The 26,331-nt window shown below is 44.2% G+C and overlaps 1 pseudogene; it reads right to left on the bottom strand.

Annotated features, from left to right (window-relative positions):
* Positions 1-4,654: 4,654 nt before the first annotated feature.
* LOC103655567 (ribosome maturation factor RimM-like) lies at positions 4,655-6,546 on the bottom strand (annotated as a pseudogene).
* Positions 6,547-26,331: the final 19,785 nt, after the last annotated feature.

The following is a 26,331-nucleotide window of genomic DNA, read 5'->3' as shown; positions in this document are numbered from 1 at the left end:
CCCTTACACTTAGATGATCACAAAGAAGCACGGAGTAAGGGGGATAAGCAACACACTCAAGACAAGAAATCACAGCAACACCACGCACACAAGTCGCAACAAGAGCTCACAACACAACTCAATGAGTTCACAACTCAACTAGAGCTCTAATTGCTATTGCAAAGAATCAAAGGCGCGGAATCGATGTCTTAGTGCTTAGGAATGCTTAGAGGATGCTTGGTATTGTCCTCCATGTGCCTAGGGGTCCCTTTTATAGCCCCAAGGCAGCTAGGAGCCGTTGAGAGCATTCCAGGAAGGCAAATCTTGCCTTCTGTCGCCTGGCGCACCGAACAGTCCGGTGCACACCGGACAATGTCCGGTGCGGATTTCTTTCCTTCTGCGGCGAAGTCGACCGTTGGCGCCTGGGAGCCGTTGGTGCACCGGACACTGTCCGGTGCACACCGGACAGTCCGATGCCCCCTCCCGACCGTTGGCTCCGCCACGTGTCTCGCGCAGATCGCGCAGCCGACCGTTGGCCCGGCCGACCGTTGGCTCACCGGACAGTCCGGTGCACACCGGACAGTCCGGTGAATTATAGTCGTACGTCGCCGATGAATTCCCGAGAGCGGCCAGTTCGCTCGAGCCAGCCTGGCGCACCGGACACTGTCTGGTGCACCACCGGACACTGTCCGTTGCACCACCGGACAGTCCGGTGCAGCCAGACTAAGCAGAGTCTTGGCTGCTCAAGCCAAGGCATTTCCATTTGTTCTTTTCCTGTTTCCTGCATTTATACACAATACATTAGTCTCTAAAACAATGTACTAAGTCTGAGAAACATACCTTTTTATATGATTTGCACTTTGTCCACCACTTTGCATAGATTAACACAAAAGCACTTGCGTTGGCACTCAATCACCAAAATACTTAGAAATGGCCCAAGGGCACATTTCCCTTTCACACCTGTTTTGGCATAAAACTTAGAGCACACATTCACATAACAATCGCTAATAATCAACACCGCACCTTCGCACAATCCCAACCCCTAGCGAACAACAACTCTCCCCACCACCCACCAAACTGCAGCAGCGCTGTTTGTTAATTTCATAACTTTAAAATTATAATAGCAGTTGTTGGTCCTTGTTCTCGGGTGTTAAATACCAAGAACAAAGCAACACAATTGTTAACGATTAGAGACCTTCGTCCTTCGAAGCATTATCTCCCTTAGGATATAAGGATCTTCAGACGAAGGTCATGAAGGTTATACCTTCATCATTTCAGTAAGCAAAAATGTAAACATAAACATATGAAACACAAAGGGAATATGAATAATCATTTCAAATCATTAGACTATTCATATTCTCATTATATACAAACATGAATAAACATCAACGATATTTATATTACATTTGTACCTTCGGCTTGATAGAAGGTGAAAAAGTGAAGGTGATGCAAGAGTGATTACCACTTAGTGTGAACAGTACGGTGTTACTGTTCATCTATTTATAGGCACGGGATGTAGCCCGGGCGAATTTACATTCATGTCCCTGACATTTACTATTAATCATAAGGCAAGCTATCGAGGACTTAGTGGTCTTTTCTCCTTTAAGTCGGTTCCATCTTTCACCATCGTCCTTGTACTAAGCCAAAGCTTCTCCAGCCACAGCTTCGAAGTTAGTTCATCCTTCCTCCAGACTGTGCCTTTCATACCGTGCACACCTTCATCTCGAAGCCGAACCATCCTAAGACAATATATCATACTGGAAAACATGTTAGTTAAGTTTTTTGAGGACCTTCGGAAGAGAAAGGCCCCCAACAGTAGACCCTCGCAGTATCAATCTGTTTTTGCATTTAACAAATTCAGAATGCGACGTAAACGAAGGCCTTTAGTCGAAGGTCCGAAAAAACACCTTCCCTTCGCTAGAATAGCGAAAGTCAATGACATGTAGGGCCCGCCAAGTTGCAATGCACTAGGCATATAAATAGGGACCCGCAGCGACAACATTTGTTATGCCATCTCAATTGCTTGTGCTATTTTTTCAAGCTTGAAATTTCTTGTTGTCGAATTTCACTTGATTTGTGAGTTTCATCATGTATACAAGTGCTCGTTAGATGTATGAAGAGAAGAAGATGTCTGAGGAGAAGAAGGTTGCGGACCCTGCTCTAGCTAGGTTTTACGAAGCTATGGAAAAAACAAACACAGAAAAGATTACGAATGAAATATTAGCTGAGTTGTCTAAGGATTCTGATGATAGCGAGAACTTTGATGTGGAAAGTGCGAACGAAGATGCCGAAGATCGGCCCTTGCGGCCAAGTCATACTATCTTCAGAAAATCATCCATCAAACATAGTCAGATTGATGCTATGAAGGGAAGATACTTTCGTGATATGTCTATTGTGAGGGCTGGGGGGGGACAGTGTCGCCCTTGCTCCCTAAGAAGATGAAGTGGTTGTTTATAGGAGCTTCATGAAGGCAGGGCTTCGGTTCCCGTTAAGCAAATTCCTGGTTGAAGTGCTGAAGATCTTCGAAATTTTCCTTCATCAGATTACCCCTGAAGCCATTATTAGGATGGGGGTTTTATTTGGGCCGTGAGAAGCTAAGGGCTAGAGCCAAGCGCAAAATGCTTCTGCAACATGCACGAATTGTTGTATGAGACGAAGGCTACTGGCAAGGAGCAGTATCACAACAAATTTGGTTGTTATGGCTTCGTGCCTCGCTCCGATGTGAGTTATCCAGTTCCAACTTTTTCAAAAAATATGGACAGGGGCCTAGATGGAGGAGTGGTTTTATGGAAAGAATAATCTGATTGAAAGGGAGGACATAAAGGGGATTATTCAATGCCCTATTTGGTCTCGCTTCGGCATCAGGAGTCCGGCTACTACGCTTGGGAACAATATCGAAGCATGCCAAAAGGCTTTCAACAATGTTTGCGCCTTTATTGGCACGAGAGACCTAGTCCAGGAACACATAGCCTACAGAGTATGGCCTCTTGTGAATGACTGGGAGATGCCTAAGGAGATTGTTGCCGGGTCCAGTCAAGGCGGTTTGGTTTATTTGAAATACACCTTCAGATACAAAGATTAGTTTGACGGGCTGAATGATGACTGGCTGATCTGTGTTGAGGCGACTAGCGATGAGTTGCTTGGGGCATACATGAGAGCCAAAGATGATGCCTTGACCTCAGCCTTCGAAGGAAGAGGCAAGAAAAGGTTAAACAAAGTTTTTGACATTATTGGCTTCGTGTACCCAGACTATGCTTATCCCTCGCGAAAGTAGGGAAAGAAAAGGAAAGCTGCCACTTCGGCCATATCTGTTGTGCCGAATGGCAAAAAGATCAAGGTTTTAACGCACCGACCTAGGTATATTGAAACGATCACGATGCCAAAGTTTGGTGAAGAGACAATTTCCACTTTCTGAGCTAGGGCAGCCTGCTCTTGCCAGCCCAGGGAAGAATTGGCTGAATTGCCGAAGGTGCCTGCAACCGGGTCATTCGAAGCACCAAAAGATGGTTGCGAAGTCGAAGGAAAAGCAGCCAAAGAGCCAGAACTAGGGGAAACGGTAGAGCTGCCAAAAATCTTGAGCCCACAAGCGGAGCCAGAATTGTCGAAGGTATCAAAGGCTCATGCAATAACTCCCAAGAGGAGAAGGATGGCTAGCGTGCTAAATGCTGTCGTGGAATCGACAAGGGCATCAACTCCTGCCCCTGCTAGAGAGACTGCCAAAGCTGCTACAGTTCGCGTTGAAACCAAAGTTGGGCCCTCATTGCCCACTGAAGCAAAGCCTGCTGGGACTAAGCAGAGAACTGAACAAGGATCTTCAGATGACGGTTTGGTTCTGGAGAAGAAAGACGCGCCCGAAAAAGTTAGATCTCCTATTCCCGAAGCACCTTCTGAAGATTTTGACTTTATTATTCGACATGCTTCGAGTAAAAGGTTGTCTGAGGAAGAAATCGCGGAAGCCAAACACTACGCCCGGGAACTGAAGTACCCGAAGGGGGCCATGGTGTACAATGGCACCAACGAAGATGATTTTCTATACTGTCTCCTGGACAACAAGGACCACTACAAGAAACTGGTTAAAGAACGTGGGTGAAAAATCGTCGAACTTAATGTAATAAGCCGTCGAACTTACCGCAAGAACGTGGGTTTACCGACGAATATAGCCGACGACGATTTTTGGACGAACTTAAAGAAGTAAGTTCGACGACCCCCACGTTATTAAGGTTAAGAACGTGGGTACCGTCGAACTTAACATTAAGAACGTGGATACCGTCGAACTTAAGGTTAAGAACGTGGGTTTTTAAGTTCGACGGGGGCCGTCGAATTTTTTCCCATAAGTTCGACGGCACCCACGTTCTTACATTTAAGTTCGATGGGGCCACGTGGCCGTCACACTTATGGGTCCTGCGTGGGTCGACGAGGGCTGCCCATTAAGTTCGACGGTACCCACGTTCTTAACGTTCTTAACCTTAACCCTTTTCCAGAAAAAAATAAAAAATACAGAAATGAAAAATTAGACACACATAATATCACATGCAACACAGAATATCACATACAATATAGATTTCAAACACATTGATATATGTTCATATCACAAATTCACACAAGTCCAAATATATAAGTTCACAAATTCACATAAGTCCAAATAAATAAGTTCACAAATTCACACAAGTTCACATCCATAGTTCACATTTTTAGTTCACAAGTTCAAACACACAAGTTCAAATATTAGCTCCATCGCTCTCGATCAGGACATCAGATTGTTGTTCGTAGCTCCACCACTAGAATTGAGACATCTGTCCGCAAAGTCATCGTGAGGGGAGGAGTCATTTGTTATAATACATGCAAGATAATATCTACAATCTTCAGCCAGGACATCTGCTGCTATCAACATTTCAGTACTATGGACCTGACACATTCTTTATTTCTTTTAAGATGCAAATCATGGCTGTAGATGCGAGCATGGATGCTAGAAAAGGATGATGCAGACCTAACCATCGCATGCCTTTCTTTCTTCGATCTCTTGTCAGAACGAGAATTGAGCTCAAGTAACCCCTTCGGAGGTGTAATCCGCATTTCTCTGCTTGCCATATCAACATCAGGTACAATATCTTCAGCAAATGGAATCCACACAAGTATGAGATTGAGATTGAATCTTGATTTTCTGAATCTGGATCAACATCAGTACCCTCAGGTGTAATCCGCACGTGATGAGATTGAATCTTGATTTTCTGAATCTGGATCAACATCAGTACCCTCAGAAGAGCCCATTATCACCTATAGAAGATCTCCACCTCCGAAATTGAAACCCTGACCAACTGTTCCTACGAGCTTGCTTGTATCCTATGGACTAATTTCAGTTACTAAACTTGATGACAATTAACAATACTTCCATGGGAAATAAGTAGTATAGTGTGTTTCTCGCCAAAAAAAGTAGGTTATTATGTGTGCATTTTTTGGTCGTGTTGTTTACTACTACACTTGCTGGGGGTGGACAAAACAGTTTTGAAAAGGTATCGAACGAAGGTCATAACAGTTGTGTCTACTTTTAGGGAGTGGAGGGAGCTATTTTAAAACACAAATGATTCTTATGTCTTAACCAAGTATTTACAGTGGCATGGACCAAAACCATGACTGGACAAGTAGCATAGACGAAAATTCTCCTTATCAAGAATTATAAAAGTGCATGGGACATGCCTTTTAAAACTGCCTACACCACATCGTAAATTTGTAACTGAAACCAACCAATGAAGCGACACTGCTGCAATATCTTGAAAAATACAACAAAGATGTAAGTACCTTGACAATAACTCTCATTCCAACAAGGTCAAGTGAATAGAATTCATCATCCTCAATTTCTGGTCTATCTCGAGCTTTCACAAGTACAGCTGAACCAACTATTTTCCTAGCCTGAAAAGAGAAGGGCAAATGGATTACATCAGAAAACGAAGAGTAAAGTTGGGTAGTTTGAGCGGAATTACTCTTACAGCCAAGCCAGTCATAGAATTAGGCCCTGTTTGGAAGCAACCTAGTTTTTAAGAGACTGCTTTTATCTTTTACCTAAGAGAGTCCATCTTCTTGGTTTTTAAGAAACTAAGAATCTAATTTCTATAAACTGAGTTCTAAAATGATATGTTTGGAAGCACCTCAATTTCTATAAAGCAGTTTCTTAAAAATTGGGTGCTTCCAAATAGGGCCTTAGACGGCCAGCTGTTACCATCTATGACTGTACATCTCATATGCAGACGGAGAGGAACAGAAACAGTACAACAAAGAATTTTACATTAAGTAAAGGATTCAAATCAAATTGTCCACTAAATAACTGCTCATTCTAGAAACTAAGCAAGACTGCGTACTACACTACCTTTTAGACTAGTTGAGGGATAAGATTAACTAGCAAAATGCAAATGACTGCAGGGGAATGCAAAGCAGGCAGACCTCGTCTAGGTTGTTGACGCCATCAAAGCTGACGATCCAACTCTTCTTCCTCGTGTGCGCCCTTCCCCGAACAAGCTCGAATTCCCTGACCTGCTGCTTCCCGGCAGCGCGAGCCCTCAGCCATCTCGTCCCTGGCTATCAGAACAAACAAACAGATAAACAAGAAACGTCAGCCAATTAGTAGCCTAGGTGCTAATCGATGGCTTAGCGCCAATGGTTTTAAGAAGGTCAATAACATTCTTAACAGAAAGTGGATCTGGTGGCTGCAGTGACTTGGCTAAAAAGGAGGATACTGCTCCAAGCTGTAAGCTTTTGATGGTAAGGCATAGCTCTTGCAAAGGAGTCCTGGGAATTTCAGGTAACTGAAACTGTGGCATTGCATCGTGAATGATCTTTGGATAGAGCCGATAGCAAAAACCTGGCTGAACACGGCCTGCACGACCTCTCCTCTGTGAATAAAATAAAGAGAGAACTGCATCTGTTAATGGACTTTTCATGTTTGCAAAGAGCCTAGTTACATATTATCAGCAGTAACATACCTGATGAGCAGAAGCTTTTGATATCCATGACGGAAGAAGGCATGCGAGCTTATTCAAGGCATCATAGCTTGTCTCCTTGGCCTTACCACAATCAATCACATAGACAACATCATCTATAGTGATACTACTCTCCGCAATGTTGGTTGCCAAAACATTTTTTATGAAATTACAAACAAACCGTTAATAGACAATAAGAAAAGTAAAAGGATATAAAATTACTAGATAAGATCTGAAAGAAATTGTTAACCATTTATAAAGAGCTGCAATTAGTTCAAACAAAACAATATGCATAGAGAAAACATTCAGAAATCAGAACAAACAGAATAGTTATTGAGCAAAACCGAGAAATAATGAGAAATGAAAAAAAAATTGTAGAAAAGAACAAATACTTTGAAGCAGCACACATTGCTCAAAAGGATACCGGAAGGGACATGCCTACATGGCAGAAGTCAGTTCTTGCTTAGTGACCAAAAAACAAATAATTTTGTAACTGTATCTATACTTCAGCTAAAATAATGAAAAAAATGAGGGTGCAAAGTATATCTAGAATTAATTCTCACATCAGTTGTCCGATCAACTATGCCATCTAAGTCGAAGAATAGCGCACCGGGGATGTGTGCCACCTGAGGATACCAGAACACTTTAGCTCCAACAATTATCTCAAAAAGGAAGATGGGATAGCTGATGCTGAAAACCTGATATTCTTTCCATGATTCCCTGTTCTCTACCGGCATGTACCAGGAAGCATCCAAAACCTAAAACAAGCTGATAACTGCCACAAAGCACATATGTCCCTAACCCTCTAATTATTTCTGGGAGTAATAAGAACACAACGCATAAAAAGGAAGATCAAATTGATAGACAACCAAAATGTTATATTCTCACATACCACTAACGCAGGGGATAGAAGTATATCTCTGAACTTTCTTCTTCGATGAAGGAATCATTATTGAAGTGTCTCTGAAGTGAATATGAACACGCAAACTAGATGATTTTTTTACCTTAACATCAGGCATCACTAGGTGCTCGTGCAGCCACTAAGCAGAAACAACCGGATCATATTGCGCCATTACTGACCGGCGGGCTGCGGGCAAGCCGAGAGACCTAGGTCGCCGGACTGGATTAGCCAAAAAAACGAATCTTGCAGGTGAGATTGTCAAGCTAGAGGATAGCCTCCAGTTCTAAAAAGAAGAAAACCAGTTTCTCTCGGTGGAAGTAAATCAGTTTCTCGTGGTGGGAAATAAAGTTCAAAAAATTAAACAGTGGTCTGTACATTTAAGCAAGAAGGCTGTATAATTTCTCATCTGATGTGATTATAGACAAAATTCAACTAATGTGATCAAATTTCAAGCAAGCAAAACTTTACGACCACCAAAATAGATTAGATAGCAGAGATCACTTTATAACAACATCAAACCAGATATAAATAGTGGACTGCCAAAATGTCCTAACATAATATAACTTAATCAAGTGGTTTATATAAGCATTGTGTGATAAATACATTTTCAGTTAACAGAAACAGTCAGCTATTAACTCTAGAACAGAAAAGAAAAACTCAGAGAAAGAATTTCTAGATTTCTTAGGACATTGAAGTTGTTTTTGTTGCCCACCACGTGTTGTTGATTCCCTTTCCGATGACCTTCTTAAGCTCTTTTTCTGAAAAGAGAAGTATCCCCATTTCCATTAACGTCAAACTTCTATTTTTTTACTTCTCGTATGTGCGTAATTATCAACTAACCTTACGATGTTATGGCTATAACAGCAGGAAATTTGATAGAAATTTAACATGTCAGTTCATGTACCATCAAGGATTATAATTCTTCGAAATCTAGTAATCTGAAACCACAATCTATTAGTTGCTTTCTGTGTAAACCGTTAATTCAAATGTTCCCAAAATATAATGGCTAGCAATGTTTGGATAACCGATATCGACAATATAGTCTTAATCATTCAACATCCACTTAGTGCAAGATACCTACGACCCACTAGGCAGATCTTATTCCATGAAACCACTCGAAGACGATACTAAAATTAGCACATGTGGGCAATTGTCTTCAAGATCACTCTACATACCACCATCAAGAGTACATATATAAAACATAAACATAGACTTAGTATAACAATAAAAAGAAAAGAAAATCCTGGAAAAGCGCATTGTGAGACTCAGCTATCCACAAAGCTCAATGAAAAGAGAAAGAAAACGGGATGAAATTCCAGTGAGATGGACCTCTTCCAGTGCAGGCGCGTCGTGCTGGTCCTTGGCAGCATCTCGAGATGGACCTCTGGCTTGGGGTCCTACCTGGCGGCGGGCTTGGCCCCCTTGTCCGCCGGCTTCTTCTTCTTCTTAAGCGTCTCGAGCACGGCGAAGACGTTGCCGCTGCCGATCTTCGGCTACTCCGCCGCACCAGCGCGCCTGCTCCCACTGCCCGCCATCGTCGTAGCAGCCGCGAGCATGGAAGGAAAAATACATAATTCCGATCTCCGGCGGGCGACGTATGTTGCCTGATCTGCGGTGCGCGCGGGCGACATACGTCCCCTGATCTGCGGTGCACGCGGGCGAGGCTGGAGAGGACGGTGTAGAACCGAGAGGGAAGCGACGGCGCTGGGTCGGCCGGGGCGGTGGCGCGGCCCGCTCGCGGCGGCGCAGCCCGGACGCGGTGGCGCGGGCTGCCAGGCCGCTGGTGAGAGAGGAGCGCGTGTGGGCAGGATGAGACAGGGTGAGAGAGAGAGAGCCGCACGCGTGGGATTTGGATTTAGGTTTTCAGGATTAAGTTCGACGGTGTCCATAAGCCCGACGAACTTAACTTAAGAACGTGGGTACCCACGTTCCTAACTTGTTAAGTTCGACGGTTTTATCCAGGCCCACGAACTTAACTTAAGAACGTGGGTACCCATGTTTTTAACATAACCTATGAACTTAACTCAAGTAAGAACGTGGGTACCCAAATTCTTACTTTTACCTACGAACATTTATCAGTTTCTTGTAGTGGACATATTTGTTTGCCGGAAGATGGCAAAAAACATGGGATTTCTAAAGCTTGAAGTTGGCCTTTCTGCCATGTCGAAGGATGACCTCGCAGACAGCCTTGCGTACAATAGCCTGAAGGTACGGAAGCTATGGACTTATAGACAGATTATTTCTTGTGTCTTTTATTCTTGTGCTGATCCTTTGTCTCCCCTCTTTTTGCAGGGCTTAATTCTTAGCAACGCTTTGCGAGCACAGAAGAATGCTGAAGATGAAAGCTACCAGATAGCCCTCGGCAACCTTCGGTCGGAGGTTATCAAACTAAGGAACGAAACTACAGAGAAAGACAAAATTCTGTTTTCCTTAGTGGACAAAGTGAAGAAAGACGAGGCAAAATTTAATGCTCAATCCGAAGCCCATAAAGCCGAAGTTGAGAACTCGTTTAGGAGCTCTACAGACGCAAGAACTCGGGCAGATTAACACGGCCACGTGTTCGACGCGCCCTGGCAACGCCAGAGCACGCCCCTGCGCTCGGCCCCGCGTGCGCTGCACCGCGTCATCCCCACGCGCACGCCCGCGCACGCAGCTATAAAGTCAACCCCGGCCTCGACTGTACGCCCCCGCGCGCTCCCAACCCTGCCCGAGCACGAGTTCACCGGCGTTTGCCCAGAGAACGGCATGCCAGCGGCCGAGCGAGCCCCGGCCACCGTAGATCGGCCACTCCAGACCTCCTCCACCCCGTCTGACCCTTTGACTGGCTTCCCCGAAGCTCAGTGAAGCTCCCCGAGCCACAGACCGGACACCACCTCACCGGAGACGCCGGATTGACATCGTCGGACTTCAACCGGCCACCGTCGCATGTAGACCTAGCTACACGGTAAGCCATTCATCGATTCCTTGCGCCTACGACATCCTTGATCTCTAGTGAAGCTCCACGTGCCATTAAATTGAACTATACCGCCATGAGCAGGCCGGAGCACACGCCGCCGACGAGCCCGACCGCCTGCGCACGCGGCCAACCCTATTCCGGCCATCACCGCCGACGATCCGCCCCTCGACGTGACCGCTAGGACCTCCCGGACCTCAGCCAGCCCTCCACCGGACCGCTGCCGGTAAGCCGCACCACCCTTTTTCCTCTCTGTGGCTACTGTTTCGGCGAGGAGGGAGCTCGGGTTGAGAGAGAGAAAAGCCAGGGGGTATTCGCAATGTCAGTGACACGATGGAACAGTTCCACAGGGGCACTGTTTAAATGATTTAGTTGAAGAAAACCCCAGGGGCACCAGTGCAAACCTGTTTTCCTTAAACCTTTAAGTTTTATTCTTTTAAATGAGTACATAACTTGAAAAATTCATAACTTGAGTTTTATCCAACCAAATTTGGTCAAACCAATTTTTCTAGGTCCTAAATATTATGAACTATTCAGGAAAAATAATAAACACCCTCATTACTGCAACACTTTTAGAGTTTTAATTTAATAAAGTGTACTGCCAAAACTAAATAAATCTAGGAAAAATAGAAATACTTTTGGACTGAGGGTAAGAAAAATTAGAGATATACTTAACTACTAACTACCCTGTTTAAAAATGTTAGACTCCTCATTATACTAGGTTAAGGAGGGATTAACCATTAAAACTTGTTTTGGTCCAAACCTCAAGAAAATGAAAAAGGGAATTTAAAATAAGAACCAGAGGGCAACCACATTTTTCCTAGCTTGCTTAAGTAACATAGTTCACAAGAAAATTTTGTTGAACCCTCTGTTAGTACAAAAGAAATGCACTACATTTTATTTCATAAAAATAATAAGAACTTAGAAAAATCCTAGAAAAATAACCCTAAGAAGGAACCACCCCAATCCTTGGGATAACTACTGATATGCTAGTATGAATCTAGGAAAAAATACAAGTTTCTGTTGTTTGATATTTTTTAAATGACAAGTTAGTTATAATTGCCTTTTTGACCTTAAACTTTGGAAAATCACAACTAAATAACTATTAAGTCACTTTCTGTGATTTTTGGCACAGAGACCTATCATTACCCACAGATGTTGGCAAAAATAAGTTTTAGTGCAAAACCAGCCACCTAAACCAGAGCTGTAGTACAAAGTGACCATCCACCCTCACTTTTGTTATTTTGCCCAAGGTTTATCTTAATTAATTCTAACCCCAAATTTGTAGAATAAACTACAGAGACCAATGTTTACCCATTGTAATTTTTGCAACATTTTTGGAAATTTCTAAATCACTGTGATAGTTCAAGATCACTCTAAAAAGAATAAATAGTAAAAGAGGGTTGTGGAAGAAATTAATATTATATAACTGAATCTCTATAAGTGTCCAATAAAACATAAAGGATATGATTAAAATTCTTAAATTCACTCAAGACCCAAAAATAGATGTGTATAAAACACTAAGAGCACCATCCGATAAAGAAACCCTAGTTTACCCACTGTTTTGATATTGTTTCACCATACATAGTATTTACTAAATTGACATGTCATTAATATACATGTATCTTATTCATTGCATTCGATAGATTGTAATCTCGCTGACGGAGAGTACGTCCTCATTCCGGAGCAAGGAGTTGCTCATGAGGTAGTCCAGGAGCCAGCACCAGAGCCTGCCATCGAGGATCTGCCTGCCCCAGCTTTTGAAGGCAAGCCCCGGTTTTGTGCATAACCATTATATATGCTATTTTATTGCACTTAATGATTGTAGGTTCGTACTGTGCAATTAAGTGTAGGAGTTGTCTGAAAACCCTAGTTGCATGAACTCAGGATTCCTTTTTGAGATGGATACTAGTATGCTAGGTCGAGTAGCTGCTTTGTTAATCAGGGATCTCGGTAGAAGTCGAGTGATTTTTCTAGCACTCGCGCGAGGTTAGGAATTGGTTGTATCCATTTTTATATTGGAATGATGATGGTCTGTGGACAATGCCATGGGGATGCGTTGTCTACGAGACGGAAATTGGAATAAGGATTAAGGTGTGGTACTGTGTGTCAAGCGTTTGAACGTACTAAGCACATGCCGAGAAATATGGTAAATCGGTAAGCCTAGTACCTGAGTAAACATGCCCGCGGATTGATCTCCTCACGCGACCTAAGACGTGGTCTCCCATTCCGGTTATGGTGGGTACAAGTGCGGTCACTGCACGAGGGCAGTCGGGGGTCAGTGAGGCATTATACGCCAAGGCGGTGGGCCTCTTTCTGTTGACGGGGAATCAATGGGGACGGTTGATGTGTGTGGGGACGGAGTGCCTCGCCACGTCGTGTGTTTAGGTTTACCTTGCAAGGTCTAAAAAAACTCGATTCGAATCATCTACTTCTCACAGCTAATGAGACTGCTTGATCCATGCTGCTACATTGAGTAATAACTAGAATGAGTTGACTGGTAAAAATGTTGATTGCTAAAAATGTTTGATACCATGTATGAGTAGCTAGGTACTCATCTAGTTTAAAAAGGATCATACTAAAACTTGAAAAGCTAAAACTTGATTTTAGACTCAGCTAGTGCTTTTGGCGAACCAAACCCCTCAGCCAAACAGTTGCATGTCTAGAGGTAGAGGAGTAGACTCCTCACACCGGGTAAGTCTAGCTGAGTATTAGTATACTCAGCCTTGCATGTGGCATAATTTTTTAGAGGTTCTCTGGAGGATATGGTCGCTGGAGTGACTTGGTCGTCCACCTTGCCACCAGGTTAGACAGTCGAGTGGGACCCTACCTCATCAGGAGAGGAGCATGAGGAGTGATGGGCCAGGCTTCCCCATCCTCCCTTTTATTCACTGTTAGTTAATTTCCTCTGCATCCAGAACAATGATTACTACTTTTGCAAAACTCCAATGATGTTGTAATAACATTAAGCACTTCTTTAATTCGTGGTTTTATGCTTTATTGTATTTGCTCTGTGCCTCACCTTCGAGCGAGTATGTGGTACTTCATCCTGTTAGTGGCCATGTCGGACTAGATCCGAGGGACTGACGGTTTATTCTTATTTAAGTGTGGTCTAGCCTCTAAGGTAGGACTTAGGCACTTAAGTTGGAATAATTTGGGCGGTTCCACCACAGCTGGTATCAGAGCTTGTACCACCTCAGAGGAATCAATAAATCATAATTTCTGACCTTTTCAAAAGTTAAACTTGCTTAGAAACCAAGTTGGATAGCTGTAAGGACGATAAGGATAGACCTAGGACGTGAAGCCTTAGGATACTAGATGGGTAGCTAGGTGGCTATTTGAGTATGCCGTATAGGCTGCTATGATATAGATGGGGGATTTCTATATCCCTATATACTTGATGTGAGGACGCTTAGGACGAGCATACATGCATTATTTTTCTATCCTCTTAGTACAATGTCATTACTAATAAGAAGCTACATAAACAAAGAGACACCGGTAACAAAATTTTAAATCTATATCGAAGATCTCAACTTAACCCTAGAAAAGCCAAGTCCTCAGAAATTTTTCTCTAGTCTTTTGCACTAGCTTCCTTTTTATTTTTGGGATTCTTTTTCTTTTTTCGCTTACACTTGCCCTTGCACAGATGACTTCTCACCTACCCACGGACGGAGGGAACGCACATTCCCACACAGACAGTCTGGCACGAGAGGGCTTTCCCCACATTTTGTGGGAGGTACTACAGGGAGCAGGTTACGCTATGCCTCCCCAGTACGCGGTGCAGCTGTTCGAGGAGCACCGAGTACCTCGTTGTAGGGTGAGGATGACCTTGGAGCCTCATCCCCTACAGCCAGGCTGGCGTTCCTTGGACTCAGAGTCTTTTGGATTCAGGGACGAGGATATTGTTGAGTCCACGGCTCTGCATGTGCTGACAACCTTCTGCGGATTTCACCCCTTGGAGTTGTCAACCCACCCCATTGGCTTGTTCCCCGCTGAGAAGGAGGACGACCCAATGTGGAAGGATCGGGTTGAGCACGCCAAGGATGTGTGGGCTCTCTACCCTGGGCATACCGCTCACCTGACGGTTTGGTGCATGAGTGCCTTGTATCGTCTGCAGGCCTTGCGAGGTGAGGCGATGTCTCAGCTTATGGGCCTAGTGGAGTCTACTAAGATCACCCTGGATAACCGGGAGGACCTTGTTGTTGACTTGTCCACTGAGCTGGTGGAAAAGGATCTCCAGGTGGAGCAAATGGCCAACCACATACAGGAGCTTGAGGATCAGGTGGATGCCAGGGAGAACACCATTGAGGTTCTGGAAGATCAGCTCCAGACCACCCAGCAACAGCTTGAGGAAGCCAACCAACATTTGGATCTGCACCATCAAGACATTGAGGATATGGAGGCATAAGGGGCCGATGAGGACGCTGATATCGAGGGAGGAGAGGAGCCGGAGCCTGCATCTAGCTTAGACACTGCTGGCTCAGGAAGACCACCTTTCCCCGAGACTAGTGTTGCCTCGTTTGCTCATTAGATCTCAGGGTTAGTGTAGAAGCGTGCATCAGTAGAAATCCTCTAAAACTAGCTTAGCTTTTGCACCTTGGAGGTACTAGGCTAGAGAGTTGAGTATTTTGGGCACTGCTATAACTGTTGGAAACTCTTTTGGCAAGATGAATGATAGATGGTTTCTATTTTAAGTTTATGAATGAAATTATATCATGTTGGTACCAGTTGTGAAAAGCGAGGCAATATTTGCAATCCTGCAAACTTCGTTGTTTAAGTTCTTTTATCATATGCAATCATAAATTGTAAGTATAACAACAGAACCTCCTAAATTTCAGATGGCAGGAAGAGCGCGCCGTGGACAGAATGAGCGCATTCCTCCACCACCGCGCAACCTCCTACCATGCAGGAGTTGATGGCTCAGCAGAATGAAATTCTGTGGCAGCTCGCTCAGCGTCAGCCACCGCCTCAGCACTATGGGGGTGGTGATCATCACCAGCGTGCCCCGGCAGCGGCCACCTACCAGGAGTTTCTTAGTACTCAGCTGTCGTTGCTCACCAGGGTGGAAGATCCACTTGATGCTGATGTTTGGCTCAGGGTGGTGGAATTCAAATTCCCACTGCTTAATGAAGATTATTCAGATGCGGCCAAGGTCCGTTTCACCGCCCAGTAGCTTCGTGGGCCCGCTAGGACTTGGTGGGACCATTTCCTCTCTATGCAGCCGGTTGACCACATGGTTGAGTGGGGAGAGTTCAAAGCAGCATTCAGAGGGCATCACATACCAGTAGGCATCATGGACCGCAAGCTCAATGAGTTTCTAGCACTCACGCAGGGAAGTTGTACCGTGTTGTAGTACGCCCAAGCTTTCAATGACCTGTGTCAGTATGCAGTCTATCATGCTGACACTGATGTTAAGAAGAGAGACAGATTCAGGAGAGGCCTTAGCACTAAGCTCCGTGACCGTCTCAACACATTCAGGGCCAACAGCTACAATGAGTTGGTCAACATGGCCATCTCTCAGGAGGATTACATCACAGCCCGCCAGGCAGAGAAGAAGAGAAAGACCCCTATGGCAGGACCATCAGCGCAGCCTCAACGCTTCAGGATTGTGTCTGACACTCAGAGCAGAGGACCTCAGCAGCAGCAGGGGCGATGGGTGATCCGACTCTAGCAGCAGCAGCAGGCACCCAACCGCTCCCAGTTTCCGGTTCAGAGGAACCACAACCAGCCGCAGCAACAGTACCGTTAGAGCAATGATAACAAGTGCTCACTTGTGGCAGTATCGGACACTACGCCAAGAATTGTCCCAGAAACTAGCAGAGGCAGGGTCAGAATGTAAATCAGAACCAAGGCAAGAGGCAGAGGGTGCAAGTAAGGCAGGGCAGGCTGAACTTCACCACATTGGCCGGTATTCCAGAGGGAGCACCCGTCATGACTGGTATCTTCTCCATTTTAAATTTCCCTGCAGTCATTTTTTCGATTCTGGTGCATCACACAGCTTCATCAGTGCAAAATTTAGTGCCAAGTGTCAGTTACCTTTTCACCACACAAAGGGGGCTATCATGATCGTAACACCAGGAGGTAGAGTTGCCACCTATCAACTCAACCGACAAGTCCCCATAAAATTTGGTAGTATCATAGTCGGGACCACCCTCCTGATCATGGGATTGGAGAGTGTGGACATCATCTTGGGAACGGACTGGTTATCACGACATCATGCCTTGATTGATGTCGCAGCAAGAGCCATTGAAATACACTCACCACTCTGTTGAGCAATAACCTTGTACCTACCTGACCAAGGCTGTACCCATTCTTGTGCACTCACCGAGGTAGAATCACCGGTGGAGAGGATTCCAATAGTCTGTGAATACCCAGACATTTTCCCGGACGAACTGCTAGGGATGCCAACCGATAGGGACATAGAGTTTGCCATAGAATTGCAACCAGGGACTGCACCTATATCAAAGAGACCCTATAGGATGCCTCTAGCAGAGATAGCAGAACTAAAGACACAGTTGCAAGATTTGTTGGACAAGGGGTTCATTCGCCCATGTACTTCACCATGGGGATGTCCAGCCTTGTTCGTGAAGAAGAAGGATGAGAGTCTGAGACTGTGTGTCGATTACCACCCTCTCAATGTGGTAACCATTAAGAACAAGTATCCTTTGCCCCGCATTGATGTTTTGTTTGATTAGTTGGTCGGAGCCAAGGTGTTTTCCGAGATAGGCCTTCGCTCTGGATATCACCAGATCAAGATCAGGGTCAGTGATATTCCGAAGACGACTTTCTCCACCAGATACGGGCTTTATGAGTACTTGGTTATGTCATTCGGGCCGACCAATGCGCCGGCATACTTCATGTATTTGATGAACTCAGTATTTATGCCAGAGCTGGACAAGTTTGTGGTGGTTTTCATTGATGATATTCTGGTATATTCAAGAAATGAAGATGAGCATACTATGCATTTGCATATAGTACTTCAACGACTGCGCGATCATCACTTGTATGCCAAACTCTCCAAATGTGATTTCTGGCTAAGGGAGATCAAATTCTTGGGTCACACCATTTCTCAGAATGGGATATCAGTTGATCCTGAGAAATTACAAGAAGTGATGGATTGGAAACCTCCTACCATCGTGCGACAAATTCGGAGTTTTCTGGGATTGGCAGGATACTATCGGTGATTCATTCCAGATTTCTCCAGGATTGCCAAACCAATGACTGAATTGTTGAAGAAAGGAGTGAAATTTGATTGGAGTCAGAAATGTGAAGATACCTTTCATGCATTGAGGCAGCATCTGACTACAGCACCCGTACTCGCACCGCCTGACAACACCAAATCATTTGATGTATATTGCGATGCCTCGGGCACTGGACTAGGTTGTGTTTTGATGCAAGACAATCGAGTTATTGCCTACGCATCCAGAGCACTCAGGCCTCATGAGCAGAATTACCCCACACATGACCTGGAGTTAGCAGCGGTAGTCATGCTCTGAAAATATGGAGACATTACCTAATGGGAGCTCATTGTAACATCTGTACTGACCACAAGAGTCTCAAGTATATTTTCACTCAGGCTGGTCTTAATATGAGGTAGAGGAGATGGTTGGAATTGATCAAGGATTATGATCTGGAAGTACATTACCATCCTGGCAAGGCAAATATTGTGGCGGATGCCTTAAGTCAAAAAGCCCAGTGCAACTGTGTAACCATGGACTCTAAGATCGCAGCTCTGTGTGACGAGTTGCGCAAGCTGAACATGGAATTTGTTTCCCCAAGTACCTTGGATTATATCTCAGTTGAGCCAACTTTACAAGAGTAGATAATCATGACGCATATTGGTGACAAGAGTGTTCAAGTCATTAAGGAAATGCTCAACCAAAAGGTGGATAAGTACAAATGTTTTTGTTAGGACAGCAAGGGTGTTCTATGGTTTGAAGACCGATTGGTTGTTCCCAAAAATCCAGAACTCAGGAAGAAAATCTTGGACGAAGCTCATCTGTCAAAATTTTCCAAGCACCCCGGGAGTAACAAGATGTACCATGATCTTAGATCCTTATATTGGTGGACCAGGATGAAGAGGGAAATTGCTAAGTATGTATCTGAGTGCGACACTTGCTAAAGAATCAAAGCTAGTCATTTGAAGGTAGCAGGTACCTTACAACCTCTCCCCATCCCTTCTTGGAAGTGGGAGGACATTTGCATGGATTTCGTTTTGGGATTGCCAAACATCTCCCGACAGCACGATTTCATTTTGGTCATTGTGGATAGGCTAACCAAGACAACTCATTTCTTGCTAGTGCATACCACCCACAGGGCAGAAAGATATGCAGAGATCTATATTGACCAAATAGTGTGCTTGCATGGAATACCAAGGACTATCGTATCACATAGGGGGCACCTTTCGTCGCACGTTTCTGGGAACAGCTGCAGAAGTCACTTGGAACCCATGTGATAAGAAGCTCAGCATACGATCCTCAAACTGATGGCCAAACGGAAAGAGTAAATCAGATTCTTGAGGACATGTTGAGAGCATGTGTGTTACATTATGGCAAGAATTGGGATAAGTGCCTTTCTCTGGCAGAATTCTCTTACAATAACAGCTACCAATCCAGCCTAAAGATGGCACCTTTCGAGGCCTTATATGGGAGAAGGTGTAGAACATCGCTAAATTGGTCACAAGCTGGAGAAAGGGAAATATTTGGACCTGACCTAGTGCTTGAAGCCGAGGATAAAGTCAGAGTCATTAAGAAGAATTTGGAAGCTGCTCAAGCCAGGCAAAAGAGCTATCATGATAAAAGAAGGAAGCCTCTACAATTCGAAGTGGGGGATCATGTGTATCTCAAAGTGTCACCCACTAAAGGCGTTCAGAGATTTGGGATCAAGGGAAAATTAGCTCCTCGCTATATTGGGCCCTATGAGATCAAAGAGACTTGTGGACCTGTAGCTTACCAGTTGAAGTTGCCACCTCACATGTCCGCAATTCATGATGTGTTCCATGTGTATCATGAAGAAGTTTATCTGCTTACCAACGGAAGTGCTACCCGAGCCTGAATTGGAGATAGAACCAGACTTATCATATCAAGAGCACCCCGTTAAAGTATTGGACCAAAAGGAAAGGTCGACTCGAGAAAAGTCAATCCGAATGTATAAGATTCAGTGGAGCAACCATTCAGAAGAAAAAGCTACTTGGGAAACTGAGGATTTTCTACGCTCTCACTACCCTGATTTTCTACCCAAAGGAATCGGTACGTAACCCAAAGTCCAAAACCCCCGCCTGCCCTTTGAATCTAAGTATAAGAGAAGTATAGTTAATGAGAACTGAGTAAATTGTGAAGCTAAATCTAGAAGGACATCCTTCTGAAGTTGCAAAGAGGATGACATTCGAAGAGCAGTCTACTAGAGAACCTTGACAAAAGAAACCACACCACGCAAGCACGCACCTCCTTAGCACCCCTCTCAAGGATCCCTACCCAATCTCGGGACGAGATTCCTTTAAGGGGGGAGGGCTGTAACACCCCAGGTGTTACCCAAGGCCCTGGCTTAATATATGCACCCATGGCCTATTATCACATGTGTTAAGTAGAAAGAGAAGACACCCAAAGCTTTAGAACCATGGCTAAACTAAGTGATGATCATTATGGGAGGGATACCCTAGCCTTCATGTATCTTCACCTATGAAAAAGGTTCTAAAACCCTAATTTCCCCTCTTGAGCCATTAAACCCCCAAACATTGGATTAAAGGGAAAATTATGCAAATGGCCAATTCATAAATTGAAACCTTTACCAAAGTTGGAGTACATTAATGTACCTACAAAATGTAGTCAGGAAAGTATTACAAAAATGCCCAACAAAAACCCCAAATCAAGCCCCCAAGTGGAGAGCACACTAGAGCCATCCATTTTTTCTCTAAGTCCAAAATCAGCCCTAACCTAAAGATCAGAAGTGTTCACCCCTTTGCTGGCGCCAAAACCACTTGGTCCAAATAACAAAAAGTAGCCAAACTACCCAAGGCACACCCCTGAAAAATTTGAAACCAAACCAGGGTCGTTTGACATGGTTTGGCATCTGTTTTGTCACAGGGTGAACAATGCAGATAGACAAGACTTGGCGCCACCATATCTTCCAAGCTAGACCCGATCTCCCCTTGGAACTCACATGAACTAGATAGCTCTAGGTGCAGGGAAGAAATCTTACACAAGACATATGGCACGATTCACACGTTTGGGAGCTCTGCAGGCGCAAGAACTCGGACAGATTAACATGGCCACGTGTTCGACGCGCCCTGGCAACGCCAGAGCACGCCCCAGCGCTCGGCCCTGCGCGCGTCGCGCCGCGTCAACCCCGCGCTCGCGCCCACGGCTATAAAGCCAACCTCAGCCTCGACTGTACGCCCCCGCGCGCTCCCAACCCTGCCCGAGCACGAGTTCATCGGCGTTTGCCCAGAGAACGGCGTGCCAGCGGCCGAGCGAGCCCCGGCCACTGTAGACCGGCCACTCCAGCCCTCCTCCACCCTGTCTGACCCTTTGACTAGCTTCTTCGAAGCTCAGTGAAGCTCCCCGAGTCGCAGACCGGACACCACCTCACCGGAGACGCCAGATTGACGTCGCCGGACTTCAACCGGCCGCCGTCGCACGTAGACCGAGCTACACGGTAAGCCATTCGTCGATTCCTTGTGCCTACGGCATCCTTGACCTCCAATGAAGCTCCCTGTGCCATTTAATTGAACTATACTGTCGTGAGCAGGCCGGAGCACACGCCGCCGACGAGCCCGACCGCCTGCGCACGTGGCCAGCCCTATTCCGGCCATCACCGCCGGCGATCTGCCCCTCGACGTGACCGCTAGGACCTCCCGGACCTCACCTAGCCCTCCACCGGACCTCTCCCTCCGCCGGTAAGCAGTGCCATGCTTTTTCCTCTCTGCGGCTACTGTTCCGTGAGGAGGGAGCTCGGGTTGAGAGAGAGAAAAGCCAGGGGGTATTCGCAATGTCAGTGACATGATGGAACAGTTCCGCAGGGGCACCGTTTAAATGATTTAGTTGAAGAAAACCCCAGGGGCCCCGGTGCAGACCTGTTTTCCTTAAACCTTTAAGTTTTATTCTTTTAAATGAGTATAGAACTTGAAAATTTCATAACTTGAGTTTTATCCAACCAAATTTGGTCAAACCAATTTTGCTAGGTCCTAAATATTATGAACTATTCAGGAAAAATAATAAACACCCTGATTACTGCAACACTTTTAGAGTTTTAATTTAATAAAGTGTACTGCCCAAAACTAAATAAATAGAGGAAAAATAGAAATACTTTTGGACTGAGGGTAAGAAAAATTAGAGACATACTTAACTACTAAATACCTTGTTTAAAAATGTTAGACTCCTCAGTATACTAGGTAAAGGAGGGATTAACCATTAAAACTTGTTTTGGTCCAAACCTTAAGACAATGAAAAGGGGAATTTAAATTAAGAACCAGAAGGCAACCACATTTTTCCTAGCTTGCTTAATTAACATAGTTCACAAGAAAATTTTGTTGAACCCTCTGTTAGTACAAAAGAAATGCACCACATTTTATTTCATAAAAACAATAAGAACTTAGAAAAATCCTAGAAAAATAACCCTAAAGAGGAACCACCCCAATCCTTGGGATAACCACTAATTTGCTAGTATTAATCTAGGAAAAATACAAGTTCTGTTGTTTGATATTTTTCAAATGACAAGTTAGTTATAAGTGCCTTTTCACCTTAAAATTTGGAAAATCACAACTAAATAACCATTAAGTCACTTTCTGTGATTTTTGGCACAGAGACTTGTCATTATCCACAAATGTTGGCAAAAATAAGTTTTAGTGCAAAACCCCCACCTAAACTCGAGCTATAGTGCAAAGTGACCATCCACCCTCACTTTTGTTATTTTGCCCAAGGTTTATCTTAATTAATTCTAACCCCAAATTTGTAGAATAAACTACAGAGACCAATGTTTACCCACTGTAATTTTTGCAACATTTTTGGAAATTTCTAAATCACTGTGATAGTTCAAGATCACTCTAAAAAGCATAAATAGTAAAAGAGGGAATTGTGGAAGAAATTAATATTATATAACTGAATCTCTATAAGTGTCCAATAAAACATAAAGGAGATGATTAAAATTCTTAAATTCACTCAAGACCCAAAAATAGATGTGTATAAAACACTAAGAGCACCATCCGATAAAGAAACCCTAGTTTACCCACTGTTTTGATATTGTTTCACCATACAAAGGATTTACTAAATTGACATGTCATTAATATACATATATCTTACTCATTGCATTGATAGATTGTAATTGTTGGGGACTTATTCTCAAATGCTATGAGTTAAGAACAAGGCAACACAAAATGTTAAAGGTTAATGCCCTTCGTCCTTTGAAGCATTATCTCCCTTAGGATATAATGATCTTCAGACGAAGGTCATGAAGGACATACCTTCATCATTGCAGCATATGATAATAAAAGAAGAATCATATAGAATGTAAGGAATAACATGAACAACTGTGTAGCATTATTAGCTCATTTCTTTTTTATTATCATGGAAAAATAGAAATGATATCAAATTACAAATATACCTTCGACTTGAAAGAAGGTAAAGGTACGAGCGTGACGTAAAAGCAAATGCCAAGTCATCGTGAATAGTACGGGGGCACTATCCATCTATTTATAGGCACGGGACGCAGCCCATGTAAAATTACACCAATGCCCTTTATATTTGCTAATGACTCTATAGTAATCCATCGAGGTCTAAATGGCCTTTTCCCTTTTAAGTCGGTTCCCTTTTCTTCTGTCATACCGAAGCTCCCTTGCGCGTAGCTTCGGCGCTGCGTCAACCTTCGTATTCTTTGTGCTTCTTACACTGTGGTTCTGATCCGAGTCCGAAGGTACCTGTTCATGCATTATAATCCAGAAGTATTATTAAATCATGTTTTTGAGGACCTTCGGAAGACGAAGGCCCCCAACAGTAGCCCCTCGCAATATTAATTTGTTAGAATAACGAATTCAAATTGTGATATGGACGAAGGCCTTAAGCCGAAGGTCCGAAAAAACACCTTCCCTTTGCTAGAATAGCAACAGTCGATGACAGACATGGCCCTCCAATTTGGAACGCACTGGGCATATAAATAGGAACTCACCCCGAACACAATTGGTACGCTATCTGCCGCCTGCTTTGCTTGCTCAAATTTTTAGCTCTTGTCTACCAACGCTTTCTTGGTTTTTTAGACTTTCTAAGCTTCGGCTTTAAGGACACATTTTCACCATTTCCGAAGAGAAGATGTCTCAAGACAAAGAAGCTGTTGCAGAGACGAAGCTGAGCGAAGAGGAGAAGCTCCTTGAGCAGAAGACTGCTGGATTTATTGAATCAATAGCAAAGACAAATACAGAAAAGATTACTAAGGAGATTCTAGAAGGCTTATCTGAAGATACTGATGACAACGACAGTTATGATGCAGAAAGTGGGGGCGAAGACTCTGAAGATCGGCCCTAGCGACCAAGTCATCCAGTTTTCGGAAAATCAACTATTAAACAGAGTCATCTGGATAATATGAGAGGAAGATATTTTTGAGATATGTCTATTGTGAGGGCTGACATCGAAGACAAGACTATTCCTGTTCTCAAAGAAAATGAAGTCGTGATCTACCGAAGCTTCTTCAAAGCTGGGCTTCGGTTCCCCTTAAGCAGATTTGTGGTTGATGTTTTAAAGATATATCAGATTTTCCTTCACCAGATTACTCCCGAAGCAATTATCAGAATAGGGATCTTCGTCTGGGCCGTGAGGAGTCAAGGTTTGGAGCCAAGTGCAAAATGTTTTTGCAGCATGCATGAACTTTCGTATGAGACGAAGCCCTAGGGTAAAGAACAGAATCATAACAATTTTGGTTGCTATAGCTTCGTTGCTCGTTCTGGCTCAAGCTGCCTAGTGCCAACTTTTTGGAAGAGATGGCCCGGAGACTGGATGAAAAATGGTTCTATGTGAAGAATGATTTAAAAGCGAGAGAGGACATTACAGAGATCATCATGCGCCCCATTTGGTCCCGCTTCGGCCTTCAGAAACTGAAGGTAGAAATTGATGAAGCAGCCGAAGCGTGCCGAAGGGCCTTCAGCACAGTTTGCTCTTTCATCGGAACAAGAGATTTAGTTCAAGAACATGTAGCCTACAGGATATGGCCACTGCTAGATAGCTGGGAAATGCCAAAGGAAACCATCACTAACCCTAGCGAAGGTGGTTTGGTTCATTTGAAATATACCTTCAGGTTTAGAGACCAATTTATCGAACTAGACGATGACTGGGTGAAATGTGTTGAAAATACTAGTGATGAACTACTTGGAGCATACTCCAAGTCTGAAGATAATGCATTATCTGCGGCCTTCGGGAGCCGAAAAAAGAAAAGACTAAATAGGGTTTTGACGCTATTGGATTTGTGTACCCTGACTATCGGTACCCGCCGCGGGGCAGAAAAGAAAGGGTGCAACTTCTAGGAAGGATGTTGCTTCAGCCGCTTCAAGCGAGCCCGCACCGAAGAGGAAAAAGGTGAAGGTTCTTACTCACCGACCACGCTACATTGAACCGGCCATAGTGCCTGAATTTGGCGGTGAGACCTCTTCGGCTATTGAAGCCAAAGAACCTGCTCTTACGCTGAGGATTGAAGAGCCGGTTGCAATGCCAAAGGCTGACAAAATTGAAGAACCGAGAACCGAAGGGACGAAAACATCAGAAGTTCTAAGCCCTTCGGTAGGAGTGGAGGCACCGAAGACACAAAAAGATCTAGCAGCAACCCCCAAGAGAAAAAGGATGGCTAGTGTATTAGATGTGCTGGAGACGATAAAAACTTCAAGCTCTACTCCAGGAAAAATTGCCAAGGCTTCGAAAACACAGATTGAAACCGAGACAAAGCTGACCGAAACCGAAGCTATACTGAGCCAGGCTGACGCCGAAGCTGGGCCTTCAGTGCCCGCCAAGGAGAAATCCTTGGAAACTGGAGAAAAGGCAGCGGAAGAAGAGGGTATAGAACAGATTTTGCCTAAAAAAGCTGCCGCTCCTGCTCCCAAAGCGTCTTCCGAAGTCCTTGATTATATTATTCGACACGCTTCGGGAAAAAGATTATCTGAAGAAGAAATTTTTGAAGCTAAACACTATGCCCGAGAACTGAAATACCCGAAAGGGGCCTTAGTGTTTAATGGCACAGACGAAGATGACTTCTTATATTGCCTCCCAGACAACAAAGAATTATCTGTCTGCCGGGAGATGGCCAGAAGTATGGGCTTTCCGAAGCTCGAAGTTGGCATGTGTGCCATGACGAAGGACGATCTCGCGGATAGCCTTGCGTACAACAGTCTGAAGGTACGAAAATTGTGAATTTGGAATTTTATGAATTTTGAATTAGTATTTGGTTCTTATATTGATCCATTCATTCTTTCGTGTAGGGCTTAATACTTAGCAACGCCTTGAGGGCACAAAAGAATGTCGAAGACGAAAGTTGCACTATTGCTCTCAATAACCTTC

Source organism: Zea mays, chromosome 4 (assembly GCF_902167145.1).
Source record: "Zea mays cultivar B73 chromosome 4, Zm-B73-REFERENCE-NAM-5.0, whole genome shotgun sequence".
Classification (NCBI taxonomy): Eukaryota; Viridiplantae; Streptophyta; class Magnoliopsida; order Poales; family Poaceae; genus Zea; species Zea mays.
Note: the sequence above shows the minus strand (reverse complement) of the source record. Positions and strands in the feature narration are given on the sequence as shown.